Here is a 10,520-nt window from a genome sequence, read left to right as displayed (position 1 = left end):
CTGGAGCGCCCCAGGGTTGATCCTGGCTCAGGTGTGCCCAGGTGGGACTCACCTGGAGGAGGGTGGGGTCTTTGATCCCGTAATTGCCCTTTGCTGGGTCAGTGGCTCCCAGGTGTGTCCTCAGTTCTGCCCCCCAGACTCCAACCCCAGCTGGGGCAGGACAGGCAGCAGAGATCGGTGGAGGAACGAATTTCCACAGACACAACAGCAACGCTGGTAAAAAAACAGGTACAGAAGGGCCTGGGGGTCCTGGCAGAAATTAACCCTGTCCTGGCCACAGCCAGGCCATTCCCCACCCCTTACTGCACTCCATCCACACCATCCCTTACCCCAAACCTTGCACTCATCCTTTACAGCATCCACACCATCCCTTACCCCAAACCTTGCACTCATCTTCACTCCATCCACACCATCCCTTATCCCAAACCTTGCACTCATCTTCACTCCATCCACACCATCCCTTATCCCTTGCACTCATCCTTCACACCATCCATGTCAATCCTTATCCTAAACCTTGCACTCACCCTTTTTTCTGCACTATTTATTATCCCACACCTTGCACTGGTCGTTCTTTCTGCACCAAACACAACATTCCTTATCCCAAACCTTGCACTCATCTTCACTCCATCCACACCATCCCTTATCCCAAACCTTGCACTCATCCTTCACATCATACATGTCATTCCTTATCCTAAACCTTGCACTCACCCTTTTTTCTGCACCATTCATTATCCCACACCTTGCACTGGTCGTTCTTTCTGCACCATCTACGCCATTCCTTTTCCCAATACTTGCACTCATCTTCACACCATCCACACCATTCCTTATCCCTTGCACTCATCTTCACACCATCCATGTCATTCCTTATCCCAAACCTTGCACTGGTTCTTTATTCTGCTCCATCCATGTCATCCCTTATCCCACACCTAGTACTCACTCTTTATTCTGCACCACCCACACCATTCCTTATCCCTTGCCCTCATCTTTGCACCATCCATATCATTCCTTATCCCACACCTTGCACTCATCCTTCACACCATCCACATCATCCCTTATCCCAAACCTTGCATTTACTCTTTATGCTACACTGTCCACACCATTCCTTATCCCACACCTTGTACTCATCTTCACACCATCCACACCATCCCTTATCCCTTGCACTCATCCTTCACACCATCCATGTCATTCCTTATCTCACAGCTTGCACTCATCCTTTATTCTACACTGTCCACATCGCTGCTTATCCCAAACCTTGCACTCATCCTTTACACCATCCACACGATTCCTTATCCCAAACCTTGCACTTATCCTTTACACCATCCACACCATCCCTTATCCCACACCTTGCATTTACTCTTTATGCTACACTCTCCACACCATTCCTTATCCCAGACCTTGCGCTGGTTCTTTATTCTGCACCATCCATGTCATTCCTTAACCCAGACCTTGCACTCATCCTTTACTCCATCCACATTAATTCCTTTTCCCAGACCTTGCACTGGTTCTTTACTCCATCCACATTAATTCCTTTTCCCAAACCTTGCACTCACTCTTTATTCTACACCATCCATGTCAATCCTTATCCTAAACCTTGCACTCACCCTTTTTTCTGCACCATTCATTATCCCACACCTTCCACTGGTTGTTCTTTCTGCACCACCCACACCATTCCTTATCCCTTGCGCTCATCCTTCACACCATCCACACCATCCCTTATCCCTTGCACTCATCCTTCACACCATCCATGTCATTCCTTATCCTAAACCTTAGACTCACCCTTTTTTCTGCACCATTCATCCCACACCTTGCACTGGTAGTTCTTTCTGCACCATCTACGCCATTCCTTATCCCAATACTTGCACTCATCTTCACACCATCCATGTCATTCCTTATCCCTTCCACTCATCCTTCACTCCATCCATGTCATTCCTTATCCCAAACCTTGCACTGGTTCTTTATTCTGCACCATCCATGTCATCCCTTATCCCACACCTAGTACTCACTCTTTATTCTGCACCATCCACACCATCCCTTATCCCTTGCCCTCATCTTCGCACCATCCATGTCATTCCTTATCCCACACCTTGCACTCATCCTTCACACCATCCACATCATCCCTTATCCCAGACCTTGCACTCATCCTTCACACCATCCGTGTCATTCCTTATCCCACAGCTTGCACTCATCCTTTATTCTACACTGTCCACATCGCTGCTTATCCCAGACCTTGCACTCATATTCACACCATCCACACCATCCCTTATCCCAAACCTTGCATTTACTCTTTATGCTACACTGTCCACACCATTCCTTATCCCACACCTTGCACTTATCCTTCACACCATCCGTGTCATTCCTTATCCCACAGCTTGCACTCATCCTTTATTCTACACTGTCCACATCGCTGCTTATCCCAAACCTTGCACTCATCCTTTACACCATCCACACCATTCCTTATCCCAGACCTTGTACTCATCCTTTACACCACCCACACCTTTCCTTATCCCTTCCACTCATCCTTCACACCATCCATGTCATTCCTGTTCCCACAGCTTGCACTCATCCTTTACACCATCCACACCATCCCTTATCCCACACCTTGCACTCACTCTTTATTCTGTACCATCCTTTTCAATCCTTATCCTAAACCTTGCACTCACCCTTTTTTCTGCACCATTCATTATCCCACACCTTGCACTGGTTGTTCTTTCTGCACCACCCACATCATTCCTTATCCCTTACATTCATCCTTCACTCCATCCACACCATTCCTTATCCCACACCTTGCACTCATCTTCACACCATCCACACCATTCCTTATCCCACACCTTGCACTCATTCTTCACACCATCCACACCATCCCTTATCCCCTGCACTCATCTTCACTCCATCCATGTCATTCCTGTTCCCACAGCTTGCACTCATCCTTTATTCTGCACTGTCCACACCATTCCTTATCCCTTGCACTCATCCTTTATTTTACACCATCCACACCATCCCTTAACCCAAACCTTGCATTTACCCTTTATTCTACACTGTCCTCATCATTCCTTGTCCTGAACCTTCCACTCACCCTTTTTTCTGCACCATCCACACCATTCCTTATCTCACACCTTGCACTCACCCTTTATTCTACACTGTCCACACGATTCCTTATCCCAAACCTTGCACTCATCCTTTACACCATCCACACCATCCCTTATCCCACACCTTGCATTTACTCTTTATGCTACACTGTCCACACCATTCCTTATCCCAGACCTTGCACTGGTTCTTTATTCTGCACCATCCATGTCATTCCTTATCCCAAACCTTGCACTCATCCTTTACTCCATCCACATTAATTCCTTTTCCCAAACCTTGCACTCACTCTTTATTCTGCACCATCCATTTCAATCCTTATCCTAAACCTTGCACTCACCCTTTTTTCTGCACCATTCATTATCCCACACCTTGCACTGGTCGTTCTTTCTGCACCACCCACACCATTATCACAGACCTTGCACTCATCTTCACACCATCCACACCATTCCTTATCCCTTCCACTCATCCTTCACACCATCCATGTCATTCCTTATCCCAAACCTTGCGCTGGTTCTTTATTCTGCTCCATCCATGTCATCCCTTATCCCACACCTAGTACTCACTCTTTATTCTGCACCACCCACACCATTCCTTATCCCTTGCCCTCATCTTCGCACCATCCATGTCATTCCTTATCCCACACCTTGCACTCATCCTTCACACCATCCACACCATCCCTTATCCCAAACCTTGCATTTACTCTTTATGCTACACTGTCCACACCATTCCTTATCCCACACCTTGTACTCATCTTCACACCATCCACACCATCCCTTATCCCTTGCACTCATCCTTCACACCATCCGTGTCATTCCTTATCCCACAGCTTGCACTCACCCTTTATTCTACACTGTCCACATCGCTGCTTATCCCAAACCTTGCACTCATCCTTTACACCATCCACACCATCCCTTATCCCAAACCTTGCATTTACTCTTTATGCTACACTGTCCACACCATTCCTTATCCCAGACCTTGTGCTGGTTCTTTATTCTGCACCATCCATGTCATTCCTTATCCCAGACCTTGCACTCATCCTTTACTCCATCCACATTAATTCCTTTTCCCAAACCTTGCACTCACTCTTTATTCTACACCATCCATGTCATTCCTTATCCTAAACCTTGCACTCACCCTTTTTTCTGCACCATTCATTATCCCACACCTTGCACTGGTCGTTCTTTCTGCACCACCCACACCATCCCTTATCCCACACCTTGCATTTACTCTATTCTACATTGTCCACACCATTCCTCATCCCAAACCTTGCATTCATCTTCACTCCATCTACACCATCCCTTATCCCTTGCACTCATCCTTCACACCATCCATGTCATCCCTTATCCCACACCTTGCATTTACTCTTTATGCTACACTGTCCACACCATTCCTTATCCCAGACCTTGCACTGGTTCTTTATTCTGCACCATCCATGTCATTCCTTATCCCAAACCTTGCACTCACTCTTTATTCTGCACCATCCTTTTCAATCCTTATCCTAAACCTTGCACTCACCCTTTTTTCTGCACCATTCATTATCCCACACCTTGCACTGGTTGTTCTTTCTGCACCACCCACACCATTCCTTATCCCTTGCGCTCATCCTTCACACCATCCATGTCATTCCTTATCCCACAGCTTGCACTCACCCTTTATTCTACACCGTCCATATTGTTCCTTATCCGAAACCTTGCACTCATCCTTTACACCATCCACACCATCCCTTATCCCAAACCTTGCATTTACCCTTCTTCTACACTGTCCTCATCATTCCTTATCTCAAACCTTGCACTCACCCTTTATTTTACACCATCCACACCATCCCTTAACCCAAACCTTGCGTTTACCCTTTATTCTACACTGTCCTCATCATTCCTTGTCCTAAACCTTCCACTCACCCTTTTTTCTGCACCATCCACACCATTCCTTATCCCAAACCTTTCACTCACCCTTTACACCATCCATGTAATTTCTTATCCCAAACCTTCCACTCATCCTTTATTCTACACCATCCACTCCACTCCTTATCTCACACCTTGCATTTACTCTATTCTACACCATCCACACCATCCCTTCCTCACACCTTGCATTTTCCCTTTTTTCTGCACCATCCACACCATCCCTTACCCCACACCTTTCACTCACCCTTTTTCTGCGCCACCCACCCCTGCCCAGGTTCCCCCACATTCCAGCTGCACCCACATTTTGCACACAGCAGGAGTTTCATCTCCTCAGTCCCCGACTGTCCCAGGTGTGTGTTGAGGTCAGTCAGTCCTGGCTGTCCGTGTGTCCATCCTGGATCTCCCGGGACACAAGAGCTCCCAGCTGGAGCAGCCCATCCTCATCGTCAGTGTCACCCCCAGCCCACGGTGTCAGAAATCAAGGCAACCCCGACAAAGGGGAGAAAACGATGAGGACACTCCATCTTATCAGAAGGCTAATTAATTACTTAATTATACTCTATTATTCTATATTATATTGCACTGAAGCTGCCACGCACTCAACTCCACTGCACAGAATCTCGTGACTGCCACCCAACAGTCCCCACACACACACATGGATTCAATTGGTCAATTAATCAAATTGACCAGAATAATTGATCACATAACCAGGATCCAATTGCCAGTTCCCTTCAGGTAAACAATGCATTCCACTTGTGAACAACACAGGAGCAGTAAATGAGATAAGAACTGTTTTTTCTTTCTCTGAGGTTCAGAGAATGTGAATCCCAGAATATCCTTGGGAAGCTGTGCCTTGCTTTTCTCTGTGTAGAGAAATGCGGCCACACAACGGGACACAGTTCAATTTCCAGACTGTTCTCACCTGTCTCGGTTTGGAGAGACAGGTGCCTGCTAAGGAAGGCAGGAGCCTCCCCTGAAATGGAGAATGCAAACCCTCCCCACCCCTCTGAATTGCTATAAAATTTAAATTAAGGGCTCTCAGAGAACAAATATGGGAGCAGGAAATAACAGTTCTTTAATAGGGAAGAAAATGAAAGGATAAAATAAACAATGCAGTGCACTAGAACAACACTGCCAGAGCCAGAACTCAGCCTGGCACCCCGTGGGTCAGGGGCTGGCAGCAGTCCCGTTGGAATTGTGGCTCAGCCCTCCTGCAGTGCCAGGGGTGGCTCTGCTGGAGCAGGGATCCTGTAGGAAAGGGTGCAGAATCCTCTGGAGATCCAGGGGCAGAGGCAGCTGCTGCTCCTCTGGGAATGCAGGGGAGAAGCCGTGCTGGTGTTCCAGAACCTCCAGATTATATCCGGGTAGGAATGCTTGGCTCCTCCCCCTGGGCTCATATCTCCCAATGGGATGCTGCAGTTCTTATCAGCCATGCAGGGACATTCAGTAGCCGTTATCAGCAGATGTCCCCTCCTGGGGGAGGAGTGATTGTGATCACTCAGAGAGAGAGATAAAAACCGCCCACTTGACAAAAGCCAGCTGCCAAGCAGATGGTAATGGAATGCATCTCACCTGGCAATCTGGAACATCACCCCAGAATCGAAGCCCCCCAGGGACATTTGTGTTTCCCTGTCCTCTGCATCTCCCACCAAGCACACCCAGGCCCCTGAACAGGAACAATCCCGGGGATGGGGTTGCCTTTGTTCGAGGCAGGACTGATCCAAACTCTTCCCTGGCAGTTCCTGGTGTGCCCTCAGGGGCTTTGTTCCCCTCTGCAGCCCCTGGGGGCTCACAGCAGGCAGGGCTGTTCACTGGTTGTCTTGGTTTGGAAAGACAGTTGCCTGCTAAAGGAGACAGGAGCCTCCCCTGAAATGGAGAATGCAAACCCTCCCCACCCCTCCGAATTGCTGTGAATTTTAAATTAAGGGGCTCTCAGGCAAAAACATGGGAGCAGGAAATAACAGTTCTTTAATAGGGAAGGGAAAAAATATAAAATGATAAAATACAACAATGCAATACACTAGAACAACACTGTCAGAGTCAGAACACGACCTGACACCCTGTGGGTCAGGGTGTTGGCAGCAGTCCAGTTGGAAAAGGGGCTGCAGTGCTCCTGGAGTGTCAGGGGTGGTTCTGATGGAGCAGGGGGTCCTGTAGGAAAGGGGTGAATTCTTCCTCTGCAGATCCAACTGGGAGCTACTGGGAGTGAGCTGGGAGAGTCAGAACACGACTTGACACCCTGTGGGTCAGGGTGTTGGTCACAGTCCAGTTGGAAAAGGGGCTGCAGTCCTCCTGGAGTGTCAGGAGTGGTTCTGTTGGAGCAGGGGAGTCCTGTAGGAAAGGGGTGAATTCCTCCTCTGCAGATCCGTGGAAGTAGAAGAAGCTGCTGTTCCTCTGGGAAATCCAGTGGAGAAGAGCTGCCTTGGTGTCAGAATCTCCAGATTATATCTGTGTAGGAATGCTTGGCTCCTCCCTCTGGGCGGAGCATCTCACAATGGGATGCTATAGTTCTTATCAGTCATGTGGTGACATTCAATAGCCCCTTATCAGCAGATGTCCCCTGTTGATTATGATCCCTCAGGAAGAGAGATAAGGAGAATTGCCCATTTGACACCAGACAACTGCCATACAGATGGCAATAGAATACATCTTGCCTTGCAATCTGGAACACTGGTGCAGTGTTGTGGTGTTTGAGGCTCCCCAGGATGAGGTGAGAGATAAGAATCTTGACTCCATGTTTCAGAAGGCTGATTTATTATATTATGATATTATATTAAAAGAAAATTATATACTAAAACTATACTAAAGAGAGAGAAAGGAGACATCAGAAGGCTAGACAAGAATGAATAATAAAAACTCGTGACAGACCAGAGAGTCCAACACAGCAGGACTGGGATTGGTCATAAAGTAAAAACAATTCACATGGAACCAATCAAACACGCACCTGTTGGTGAACCATCTCCAGACCACATTCCAACAAATGTTTACATTTCTGAGGCTTGTCAGGAGAAAAATCCTGGCAAAGGCATTTTTCATAAAATATCATGGTGACAGTGCAGCCCCAGGTGTTGACAGTCACTCCCAGCTGGGGGTGCCCAGGTGACCCCCCCTGACTGCAGGTCCCGTTGCTTGAAGGTGCCCAGGTTTGCCCTCAGGGTGGTGTTTAGCAGCCCCTTGCCCCCATCCAGCTCCCCAGGGCTGGTGCCTGGCAGGGAATATGCCCCCCTTCCCCATCCACAGGGAATGTGCCCCCCTCCCCATCCCGAGGGGAATGTGCCCCCCTTCCCCATCCAGGGGGAATGGGACACCCCCTGCCCATCCCCATCCCGAGGTGAATGTTCCCCCCCTCCCCACCCTCTCTGGCCCAGGTGTCCCTGTGCCCATGAAATGAGTCCCCCTGTCCCACTCAGTTCTCTCAGCCCCCCACATCACCGTGGGATGGGGATTTTTTGTTTTTCCAGGCCCAGGGGGTGAGAGGCTCCACCCTTGGGTGCCCCCTGGCCCTGGCAGGTTTGGGGTGCTGTGATGCCACCGACTGCCACGTCCCACATCTCGGGGTTTGTGTGGCTGGAATGGCTCCCGAGGTATTGAAGAGTCTTTGTTCCCAGCCCCGTGACCAAAGAAGGAGTTGAGATTCCTCAGTTTTGCTTTTCAGGGCTGTTTATTTTTCCTTATCCATTCCATTCTTTTCTGACCTGCTGAGGTCTGTCCAGCAGGTCGGGTTGTGGCACAGTCCCTGCCCATGGGGTGGTGTTAACTTTTTATACTACAAACTACCTGTACTTTATTTACAATAATTTTCCAATACCTATCACCTGTGTCAGACAGTCTGTCTCCACTCTAAACCAATCCAAAAGTGTCACCATCCCAGCAGAAGATGGAGGACAAGAAGAAGGACAGGACATGCCCAGATCCCTCCATCTTTCCTCTTGAACCCCCATTCTAAATCCCCAAAATTCCACTTTTTCACCCTGTGAAAAATTCACTGTCATTCTACTCAAACTCTTGGGGCTTGTAACTCCTCACACAAAGCTAGCCACTGTTTCCATGGGCTAAAATGGAAGGCACAGGTGGTGCCAAGGTCTCTGAGCCCCTTGCCTGGGTCTGGAGTCCTCCAGGGCAGCCAGAGGAATGTCCTGGGTTCCAACACCACACTGAGACTTGGTCCCTGTCCCCAGTCCCAGGGGCTCCACCTTGGCCCTGCTCGATGGCAGCTCAGTTCCCCAGTCGTGGATTGGGCTGGGGTGCAGCACCCATGGCTGGTTCCCTCCTCCCTCCCGGCCCTCCAGGATGGCATTTCTCCCCCCAGGACGGCATTTCTCCCTCCAGGACAGCATTTCTCCCCCCAGGATGGCATTTCTCCCCCCAGGATGGCATTTCTGCCCTGATCCTGAGGCATCCTGGGCACCTGTGAGAAATAGCTCCTCACTTTTCATCGTTTAGGAAGGTTTATTAAACCTTATCAAAAATACAACAGAAGACTGAATAAAGATAAAAGGTTACGGCGCCGGGAGCAAAAGACTTTCCCTTCCATGTGCTCAGCCCCCTCACCACAGAGGTTTTTCCCTTTTTAACCCTTTAAACCCTCCCAAAGTTCTGTCCATCAGCCCTTTCTTCGCTGTCCAGTGGTGGAGATCTCTTCCTCAGACCCTGGCTGGAGCTCAGGTGTCCCCACGGTGACAGCCAGCCCTCCCAGCTGTCCCTTGGTAACCTCGTGAGGGGGTACAACAAACTATACATCCATAAACTTTTCTTAACCTCTATACATGATATTTGTCCATTAATTGGGAGTCAATCATGGCATTACTCATTGTTAGGAAAATTCACCCACAAACACCAGAGGTTTATGCCCAAAAAGGAGCCAGAGGAGTCATTTTTTTGGCTTTATTCCAATAAAGGAAGAGGCCATGGGGCATTCCCCTGGGATCTCTCAGATGTTTGGAGGATGCAGCCTCCCTTTTTATCCCAATTTCCAGCCACATTTCCCTTCTCTCTTTCCCCATTCCTGAGGTGCTTGAGAGGTTCAGACTTCCCAGAACACCTGATCCCAAAGATTCCCCTCTAATGTACAACCCTCCCTTTTAATTTTTAATTCTTATTGAATTTAGGCATTTTTCTTCCCCATTGTTTCTTTCATCTTTCAAAGTCTAATTTCATTTCTCAGCAAACCCAAAGTTTATTTGTAAAAGCAAATCTCTTTTCCCATTCACCAATCACTGGAATCCTTCCCATTGTTTCTTTTATCTCCCAGTGCTGGTTTTATCCACCAGCAGACCCAGAGCTTGTTGGAAAAGACAAATCTGCTATTCCTCATGTATCACACATCTATCCCAAGCTGGGAATGACTGTCCCTTGTGGTGCCAGCCCAGATGTACCTGGCACACTGATCCTGGCAGCCCAATCCTCCTGGATCCACCTGGACCCACCTGGACCCACCTGGTGGTTGTTGTGCTGCTCCTCAGCCTGGCTCTAAGGCACACAATGGTTTTCATGCTCAGCTCCTTTCCCTCTGTCTTGGTTTGAACAGCCAGGTGT

This window comes from Fringilla coelebs, assembly GCF_963513975.1.
Source record: "Fringilla coelebs genome assembly, chromosome: 30".
In the NCBI taxonomy this organism is placed as follows: Eukaryota; Metazoa; Chordata; class Aves; order Passeriformes; family Fringillidae; genus Fringilla; species Fringilla coelebs.
Note: the sequence above shows the minus strand (reverse complement) of the source record.